We start from the raw sequence: 11,194 nt of genomic DNA, 5'->3' as shown, positions 1-11,194 counted from the left end.
TTCAAAATTTAAAATCAAAGTATTTGGAGTATTTATTGAAAAAGTCTTAAATTTTTCTTAAGTAAACATGAAGCGTTAAATCAGTTGAATATTTATAAAGTTCCTCAATGGAATGTAAGTTGTAAGTTATTGTTACATGTAAGTTACATGAAGTTTATACTTAACGAAAGTGAGATTTTTTTTTAGTTCTACATTTTCTTTCTTAAAAAAGTTATAATAAGGTACTGTTATGTGTTTATTCTAATTTTACAAAGCGAAGGAAAAGCCATTCCAACCACCGCAGAATCCGTAATTTTTTTTAATGTGCAAAAAATATTTCAAAATCCAAACCTTATGTTTTTTTAACTGGAATCTTCTGAAATATATTCCTTATTCAATAATTAGGAGGAAGGTTTTATTTGTTGTAAACATTCCAGATCTCCCAGATTTTTTAAACATGCCCAGGTTTTCAAAATTAAGTGGAAATGTAAAACGGTTGCCAGAATATTGTTAAAAAAATTGTATTTTGTTGGCTTTATTCACACTGAAAATGAACAAGAAATTTAAATTGTGCTCAATTTATTTTTAATAAGCTGTTAAGTAGGTGTACTCGGGAGCTTGAAATACGACACGAAAGCTACTGACGTATTCGATTAAAAAAAAGAAGAAAAGTCAAGGTGTTTTTTTCTCACTGTTTTGTCTTGAATTTTCTTCGAATAATCACTTTATTCTGCTTGGATTTTGTGTTGGAAAATTCGAATTTAAGTGTTCAGATTTTGTAGAATAAAAAAAGGAATTTCAAGATTTGTTGTAAATATTGAATGCAAAAAGAAATTACAAATTGTAATAACAATAAGAATAAACTTTAAAGTTGCTGCTTCGAATTAATTTTAGTTTTTTAAACCCAGTTTTTAAAAAAAAATTATTATAAATCATAAAAATCAATCATATAAAAATATTTTTGCTTATTAAAATTATCTGTTGGCTTCCTAGAAGATTAACTTTCTATCCGTTTATAATTTTCATAATCCTGAAATGTCCTTACTTAAAAAATATAACTTTCACCGATAAGTCAATAAATTATTTGAAAAACGGCGATTCAACCCATCATAAATTCAAATATAATATGGGAATGAAAAGAATAAGTATTCATTATTTAAAAAAAAATCAATGAAAGCGTCTTACTGTTTAAAAACATATCTTCAGAGTTAAATTGAAAATTCAAGGACAGGATTTCAGTGCTTATGATTTAATAATTTGTTTGGTAGATTTTGGCGTCTTGAGCTTGAAATTTTTGTCAAATTTTGGCTTTAACCTTTCGTTTTGGTGAAATGGCGTTTTTTAATTTAAATATGAATCAGTTTTCATTGAAAAAACTTTAAGTGAGATAATTTTTAGTAAGATAACTGATGAACTTTCTTTTGTAAGAAAAGAGCAGAACTTTCTCTTATAGTTTTTAACCTTTTTTCAAAAATTTCAGGACACCCAAAATTATTCAAAACAAACTCTTAAATTCTTTTCATCTGAGAAAAATGTGAACTATGTGGTTTTGTGTAATTTAACAAAACCGTTCTTAATGAAGAGTTGAGCATCTAGAAAAACAAGAAACTCAAAATCAAATTGAGGCTGAAGCTAGTTTCTTGAAGAATATTTCAATCAGGTAAGATTAAAATTTGATCGGATCGGAAGCTCAGAAGTGAAGGAAAAAGTATTCCGTAAAACACCAAAAATCAAAACCGCGTAGTTGGGGCCTTCAACCGAAACCCGAGCGCCTCCGTTCGGGATTATGCTTAGAAGTTGAACCTAAGCCGAAGTTTTGTCCAGAAGGCCAAAACGAAGGCTGGGCTTCGATCGTTCAAGGTAAAAAAGGCCCCTTATTGCGACGAGAAGCAGAACAAGTCCGCCAAAACCCGTGCCAGAAAGTTGTACCTCAACATGCTGACGAAAGTTGAATGTTGCATCATGGACGACGAAACGTATGTGAAGGCCGACTTCAAACAGATCCCCGACAACCTGATTTTCACGGTCAAAGTAGTTCAGCGTTCCGGAGCATGTCCGCACTCAGAAGATGTCCAAATTTGCGAATAAATTCCTGATTTGGCAGTCATCTGCACGTGCGGGAAGCAGAGTTCACCTTTTGTGACCCAGGACAGGATGAACAGACAGGTGTACATGAAAGAGTGCCTCTAGAAGCGGTTGATTCCCCTGCTGAAGGCCCACAACGTTCCAACAATCTTCTGGCCGGATTTTGCCTCATGCCTCAGGCCTTGCAGTTTCCAGAGATCGTTATCCTCCTCAATTACTAGACATTAAATGTTTCGGTTTTTTCTCCTCGTTTATCTACAGGGAAATACAGGCGAGTTTTGTCTAGTTGGAATCCTGCCAGGTGACTGTAATGTTAGATTTGCTGTCCATTACGAAATTTGCCTGAATATTTCCCCACAACGGTCAAAATGTTATGTGCACGATTTGACCACCACATTTTGTTTATTTTACCGGTGGGCGTATTTTTTACCTTGTAGAAATTAAATCAAGCCGACCTATAAGTCAGTTTTTATCAGTTCTTCTATTCATATTTTCGAATTAAGCTTGAAAATACCTCTCACATTCCTCTCACATCATGGAATCATAACACTAGTTTACAGCATTTTTGAACTTAGTATACTGAAGACCACTTTTAATGTGTAATCGGGCGCTGAATCCGAAAATGAAATTTAAAAAAAATCCCAGTGGAACAGTTTTTGAGTTATGCTCCAAATATGAAGTTTTGGTAAAATAAAAAAGTACTAATGAAGATATTAACCACCGTAATGTTTGTATGTTACTTTAATTTGTCGGCCTTAGCGGTGGAAAGTGATGTCCTTTTTTTTAAGGAAGGGACATCTAAAGCTTATGAAATTTTATAGGTGAATAGAAGGTTAGATGAAAATGAAAGATGTTGAACGGTGGTTAATCTCTTCATTAAAATTAAATAACTAAACTAAACTAAACTAAAAGAAATTAAAAAAAAAACACACGACATCATAGCATCGGTGATAGGTCACTATCAAACTATCGACCGTACCGTTTCGCATCCAAACCCCGGATGTAACAAATGCGAAGATAACAAACTGAGAAGACTTATGCATCGATAGATGCGTTTCTGAGTTAAAGGGAGTATATCTGAGCGATCACATATCATCTTTTTGTTCGTCCGCACTGCAAGTTTTCCCTTGTGGGGCGGACCACGCTTGGCCTACTAATGTGTGGTGGTAGATGCAACTCTATCTGTATCTACCGCTTCATAGTAGTAGGCCCATGAGGAACAAAAATTTGTTATGTGATGATATGCTTCTAAATAAATTCTACCCGCTCATTTTCTTCAACATCTTTCATTTCATCTAACCTTCTATCCACCTATATAAAAACACATCATAATCTTTAGATGTCCCTACTAAAAAGGACATCACTTTTCACCGCTAAGGTCGACAAATTAAAGTAATATAAAAAAGTACTTGTCTGTTGTCTGTATATCTCTGTTTGCATGACACTCATTGGAAATATCTCTTGGCGTATTATAAAAAACGCATTTTAAAAGAGAAAATTTTTCTTTCAGCGAAAGTTTTAAACTTGCTGGAAACATTTTAAAAAAAATTAAAATTGGCCCTAAAAATTAACAGAAAACGGAGATTTCAAGTAGTTATTTATCAAAATCAGTTGAAAAGTGTAGACGTTATGGTTATGTACTGGGAATTTAACGAAACGCGGTGTACTAAGCTTAGTACAGTGAGGGGCAAAATAAAGTGTCCAAATTATTTTTTTATCATTTCTTTTATTTTTCTGGTTGAAATTTACCGAAAACACATCGTAATCATTTTTAAAATATTGTTTATTATGTTCTTTTTAATTTTTGTTAATGTTGCGCTGGTAAAAAAAGAAAGTTTTTCTGATAGAAAAAAAAACAAATAATATTCCAAAAAAAAATGGGCAAAATAAAGTGTCCAACTCAAAAATGTATATAATTTCGATCAGTTTCCATCGCGAGGCCCCTCGAATTTGTTTGTTTTGTGTATTTTGACGTTTCATAAACAACTGCCTTGGCTCTGGAGTATTCAAACAGGTGTCTACATTCGAATAAGTTGTAAAATATGGAGAACGCATAAATTTCTGGTTCCATTACGTTGTCCATCCGGAAACTGGTTGTTCGTGATGTGAATAACGGTCAAACGCACCGGAAAGTGGCCAAGCACTACGAAATCAGCAAGACAGCGGTATCAAAAATCATGAAGAAGATGAAAACGTTCGGATCGGAGATGGATCGCTCAGGAAGAGGACTGTAGCCCAAGACAGATGCCAGAACGGACAAGAAAATCATTCTTGAAGTGAAGAAAAAAGCAATAATAACGATCCGGCAGATACAGGAAGAGCTCCAATTTTCGGTATTGCGTTGTACTATCCGTCGCCGCATCCATGCAAAGGAGTACCATAGAAAGATCGCAGTGAGAAGGCCTTTCATCAGTGAGGTGAACAAGGCTAAGCGGATCAAGTTCGTCAAGGAACACGCCGATAAACGGCTCGAGAACTGGAAAACATTGTTGTGGGCCGACGAATCCAAATTCGAGCTATTCAACCGGAAGAAGCGGGATCATATGTGGCGCAAGTCGGGTGAGGAGCTCCAAGATCGCCATATCCAAAGAACAGTCAAGCACGGAGGAGGTAACGTGATGGTGTGGGGGTGCTTTTCTTGGGGTGGGGTGGGCAATTTGGTAAAAATTGACGGAATCATGACAGCTGAGTCATATTCCAATATCCTGCGGGAAAACCTCGAGGTATCCCTCATCAAGACGGGCCTCGAAGAGCGCTTCGTTTTACAGCAGAATAACGATCCGAAGCATACGGCCAATCTGATGAAGTCATTTTCCCGTTCCTGCCGCATAAAAGCCCTTGAATGGCCCCCACAAAGTCCTGATCTGAACCCCATCGAAAATCTGTGGGCCATCCTCGATGCTCTGATTGATAAGACTGGTGTGACAAATTGAAAATACTTATTTTGATGCCATGGAGGATGCGTGGGAAGAACTCGACCCACAACACTTGCACAACCTTGTTGAAAGTATACCGAAGCACTTGTAGGAGGTGTTGAAGGCCAAAGGAGGCCATACCCATTATTAAATAGTTCTTGTTTGCCTTCAGTTTGAATCAATTTGAAGCTGTACCGATCTGGACACTTTATTTTGCCCCTGTTTTTTTTGGAATATTAACTGTTTTTATTTTTCTATCAGAAAAACTTTTTTTTTAACAGCGCAACATTAACAAAAATTGAAAAGAACATAATAAACAATATTTTAAAAATGATTACGATGCGTTTTCGTTGAATTTTAACCAGAAAAACAAAAGAAATTGAAAAAAAATAATTTGGACACTTTATTTTGCCCCTCACTGTATAGGAAGAATTGAACATGGTAAATCTCATCCGTTCTAAGTCAAAACTAATTATTAGCTTACCAAGAGGTTTTTTTGTAGCGGCCCATTACACTCCCCCACACCAAAAGGCTCAATTGAGCCCCCTGGTAATGGACGCTACTGTTCTCAGCACTTCTGGCAGCAAAACAAAGAAACTTCAACGCGAACAAAATTTTAATCATGCTGAGAACACAAAAGTTTATTATTTACAGCGAGGAAATGTATGCTATTATTAAACAAGATTACGATGAGGATCTCAATGGAAGAAAATTTCCTTTAAAGAGATCCATTTCTTTTTTTAAATAATGTTAACTAATCAAATATTATGCTAGATTTACTTAAGTTTACTTATTATTAGTTAAAAGTATGACAAAAGAAAACTACGATGCTACAAAAACAATCAAAATTTGATTAAAAAAACTGGTAGTTGATCGACTTGTTCAACGATTCAATTTTTCTTTTAATAACTGTACTACTTTGACTTTAAACATGGAACGGTTGTTCATGGTCTTTATTTCAGTAGGTAAGACGTTGTATATTGTAGGTCCTATAAAAGAAATTCTGTTTTGCCCTAAAGATGTCATGGATCGGCTTCGTTGCAAGTAATTATTTTGACGGATATTGTGGGTTCTTAATCCCGTGGTAAAATTAAGGTTTTGGTTATTGCTAGTCGAGTGTATATTATCATGAACATATATAACGGTTTGCAAATTACAGAGTTTGGTTATTGGAAGAATGTTGTGCGTTCTCAGAGAGTATAGCTGTTGGTAGGAAAAGGCAGGGGTAGTCTGAAGATGTTTTTCAAACATCTATTCTGTAGGGTCTGAAGTTTTTGAAGATGTGACAAGGAGGCTCTTCCCCATATCAAAATAAGATAGTTTAGATGAGACTAAATAAATGCATAGTAAAACTTTAAAAGAACATGTTGGGGCATCAAGTTTCTTAATTTCCACAAAACACCGCAAAGAGGTTTCTACTAGGTTCTCAGTGTGACAACTCCAAGAAAGTGTTTCATCCAGGAAATACCTAAGTACTTGAAGTAATGAACTCTCTCAATAACAATTCCATCCATAATTGGAATCCAATCCAATCCAGTATTTTTTTGTGAAGAACGGAACAACATATATTTGGTTTTTGTATAGTTTAAAGAAAGCAAGTTGCATTTAAAATATTTTGATAGTAACTTCAAATCATTTTCAATTTGTTGAGTTATAACATTCGTTGATGCAGCTGAATAAAAAATAGCTGTATCATCAGCAAATAATCGAGCTGTGCCTTTAAGTGATAAATTACAAAGATCGTTTACATACAAAAGAAAAAGTAACGGACCAATGTTGCTTCCTTGGGGTACACCAATACCAATGTTTCTCAAATCGCTTCTAGTATTTTCGATCGCTACGAATTGTTTCCTTTCCGATAAATAACTGCGAAGGATGTTGTTAGCAGCAACTCTTATTCCGTATTCTTTCAATTTGGACAATAATATGTCGGGGTTTAGTGTGTCGAAGGCTTTTTTAAGATCCAAGAACAAAGCACCAACGATATTCTTTGAATCAATTTTTGAAATAATGAAATCAACTAACTCTGTGATAGCAATAAGCGTACTCGATCCAGGTCTGAAACCGTACTGTAATACATTCTCCTGATTTAGAAAATTTTAAATTTTATTCATTAAAAGTTTTTCAAAAACTTTGCTAAAAACACTTAGGGTTGAAATTGGACGGTAATTATTTACGTCATGCGGATCACCTGCCTTAAAAATGGGAATAACTTTTGCAACTTTAAGACAATCCGGATAAACTCCTGTCTCTAACATGTGATTAAAATTTTGCATGAGTAGGTATACCAGAGAAAATTTTGTTGTTATTTTTTAACGCATCTACAGGAAATCCATCAGATCCACGACTCTTTTTATTTTTAAGAGATAGAATTACTAGTCGAACCTCGTTGACACTAGCTGGACGTAAAAATATTGTATTTTGTACACTGTTAATATGCGACAAAGGATCACTTCCGGGATCAGATTTCATAAGCTAGTTTTTTCCCAATCGTAGAAAAATGTTTGTTAAATTTTTCACAAATCTCAGAATTATTTGTTGTTACGCCTTCTTCATCAGAAAGATTTATTGGAGCGGTGATTTTATTTTTACCAAGGAGTGTATTTATGTTTCTCCAAAGCTTGGAATGTGAAGTGTTGTTTAACAATCGCTCGTAATATTGTTTTTTGCATTATTGTTTTTTAAAGTTTAGCTTTTTGTTTATATGATTTAACATTTCTTTGAGTTGGACATTATCGGGATGTCGTTTACAACGTTTCAAATGGTTATTTTTGATTCTAATCAGTGTCCAAAGGTCTAGTGACATCCATGGACAATAATTGCCTTTTAGTTTTACCTTTTTAATGAGTGTTTTAGTAGACATTGAGAGAAAACGGTTGTAAGTTGTTGTAATGTGTTGAAGGCCATCATTGACATTTTCTGGTAGTTGAAAATTATTTAAATAATTTCGAAACAAATCGTTAAGTTTGGAATGATCAATAATTTCTTTCTTCAGAATTGTTTCCCTCTTATCACATCTCAATTTTAGGAATGTAACAATTTGAAAATGGTCACTTACATCTGTAAAATTAGTATCGTTTTTAAGTCGGTCTATGTCAATCTGCTTCGAAATAACGTGGTCAAGGATATTTTTAGTTTTTGGTCTTGTTGGAAAATTATTTGTGCATGCATAACCGAAAGATTCTAATATTGATTTATATTTCATCACAGTGTTTAAATTAACTAAATTCACGGGGATATTAAAGCCGCCAACAATAAGACTCGAATGGTTAACAGGAACAGATGCTAATAAGGATTCAATTTCATCACAAAACAGGTTAAACGAAAACGCAGGTGGTCTATAAATACCATGAACACTGAAAATTTGACCACTCAAACATATTTCAACACTTATTCTATGAAAACCTTCAACAACTTTGTTTTCAATTTCTTTAAATTTCAAATTCGTTTTAATATACATCACTAAGCCTCCATATGGTTGATCACGACATGAAAATATTGAGGTGTATCCTGGAATGTTATAAATATTACAATTATCTTTGACGGGCCAAGTTTCACAAATGACAATAACATCAATACAACTATTTAATTGATTAATAGTTTGTAGCACAGAATCAAAACATGCCATATTTCAGAACGATCTGACCATGGGGAGGGGTTGCTTGAGTCTCAAACGTGAACAGGATTTTAAGGTGTTTTGCTCAGGACTGGTTCATTTATAACTTTGGTCGTCATTAGCCGATTGCTTTTTTTTGAACAATTTTTTTGAAGCCTGGATTAAAACAAATATTTCACTTTAATACTACAATACGTTTTTTTTACTGCAATACGATTGGAATTGAAACAAAAAAGTAATTACGGTAGCGTATAAAGAGCATTTCGCAGAAAGCACTCATTGCGTGTTAGATGAAAATTTTCGGCCAAAATACAATTTTCGAACCGCAATAACTTTTTTGTTTTAAATCCAATCGGGTTGCACTCCTCGAGTGATATGTTTGTTTCAATTTAGGCTTTAAGAAAATTATTCATGAAAAGCAATCAGTCAATGAAGAAAAAGGTTATCAATGAAAAACAAGTATTTTATCCTTCTCTCGAGCAAAATACCTTAAAATCCCATTCATTAAGACTCAAGAAATACCTCCCCATAGTAAGATCGTTCTGAAATTGGGCATGTGACCTTCTGGTAAGCTAATAATTTATTTTGGCTTGGAGCGAGTGAGATTTACCATGTTTGATTCTTCCTATACTATGAGAAGTACACCGAGATTAGTTAAATTCTTCAAAAAGGCAAAAATTACTTTCATAGTAAAGTTTCTTAACTTTTCAACCAATTTTAATAAATAACCACTTGAAATCTTTGCTCTGAATTCATTTTTAAGGTCAACAGAAAAAAATATTTTTCAAATGTTATCTGCGAGTTTAAAACCTTCGCTGAAATAAAATATTTTCTAAAAAATGCGTTTTTTAAGTAATATTTTCAATAATAAATTCACTAATATCAACAATACTACGCAAAAAGGTAGTTAATATGCGAAAAAGATATTTCAAATTAGTGTGGTGCACACAGAGATATTTGAATCTGAGTACAAATACTTTTTAATTTTCCCAAAATTTCATATTTGCAGCATAGCTCAAAAACTGTTCTACTGAGATTTTTGAACTTCATTTTCGGATTCAGCGCCCGATTTCACATTAAAACTATTGGTCAGCCAATGAAGTCTACCATTTTTTTTTTTATAAATTTTGTGAACTAGTGTAATCGTAACTACTTTTATTCAAATTTTAGCTCACTATTGGGTCCTCTAGGACGTCTTAAACGATAAACCATGTGAAATTTGGTCGAATCGTGGATTGCCAGCTGTATTTAGGTCTTCCACTGGGACTTTTCTGGAGTTTTCTCGATCCTGCCCAAAAATTTTTTTCCGAAACTTCAGTGTTGAACGCTATCTTAAAACTTCTTGACAGATTACCACCAAATTTGGTACAAGTGCACATTACATTACTGGGTAGCTTTGCTGAAAATTTCATCAATTTTCGTCCATGCATACAAAAGTTATTCACAAAACAAAATGTTGCATTTTTTCGAATGCACTCTTCATCTTTATTCAAACGTTTTTCAAAATACATAGACCTATATACAAGTTTTACAGCCATTTTTCAACTTGTATGGGAAACGTTCGCGTTCTTTGGTCGGATTGTTTCAGGAAAAAAGGCTAAGCATTTGCTATTTATACACGTATGTAGAGATACATATGCACAAACTTCCAGGTGCTTATAAGTGGACGACTTCCATCCCTTTTTTCACACTCGAATTCATTCTTTGCTCGGTAGTCACATCTTAAGTGACGAGAAAATGGATTTTTTCCCTATTTCAATTCAACCACTGATGTGTATGTAACTGTCCTCGAAATACTCTTTGTTCGTGCGAAGAAAATTCCCCTTCTTGTAATTAAACAGTGCATGCATGCATTTTTTTGTTGGTCGCTTGTGGTGCATCATCTCGGTTGATTGGAAAAGGGTTGTTCAGCTTCGAAGTTCCATTGAGATGTGAAGTGATGGGCGGGAGCATAAATTCACCATCCTCCTGTTTTTTTTTGCATATGGCCGATCTTGCAAAACATGGTCGCTCTTCTTCTGCTGGTTTCGCCATATGTATTTCATGTACCTGTGTATAGCGTGTAATAGATGATGGCCGACGACGACGACCACAAGAGTCGGTCCTTCAAGAGTGAGTTGTAATCGGTGCAGTGCAAAGATTTTGCTCACACAAAAAGAACCCATCCAAAACCACAAAGTCAACAATTGGCAGTTACTTTGCATTGTAGGTCCTGAAACTGCAACTTCTTCTGAACTAAGCGGGCATCCATTGGGGCAGCAAAAAGTGCAGCATCAGAACAGGTAAGTATTCAAGAGGACGCCCGGTAACCGACTCTCCACTTGAAGACTTGTGGCGACACACCGAAAAAAAAACTGCTCCGCTTTGACGACGACGTGCCATTTGATGACATTTGTGCCACGAGTTTTCCGAGACTCGAGAGCCAGAGTAGTACCCAAACGGTTTTTCAAAAGATGACGCTGCCCTGATCATGATGATGATGATGACGCCGATGATGGCGATGATGATGCTGAATGCATTCACCTGGCCCGAGGACTCTCACTACTCGGTGCCTGCCAAGGTGGCACCAACAAACCTGAAGTGGAAAAGTGCATAATTT

Source organism: Uranotaenia lowii, chromosome 3, assembly GCF_029784155.1.
Source record: "Uranotaenia lowii strain MFRU-FL chromosome 3, ASM2978415v1, whole genome shotgun sequence".
Classification (NCBI taxonomy): Eukaryota; Metazoa; Arthropoda; class Insecta; order Diptera; family Culicidae; genus Uranotaenia; species Uranotaenia lowii.
This window is presented reverse-complemented; position numbering follows the sequence as displayed.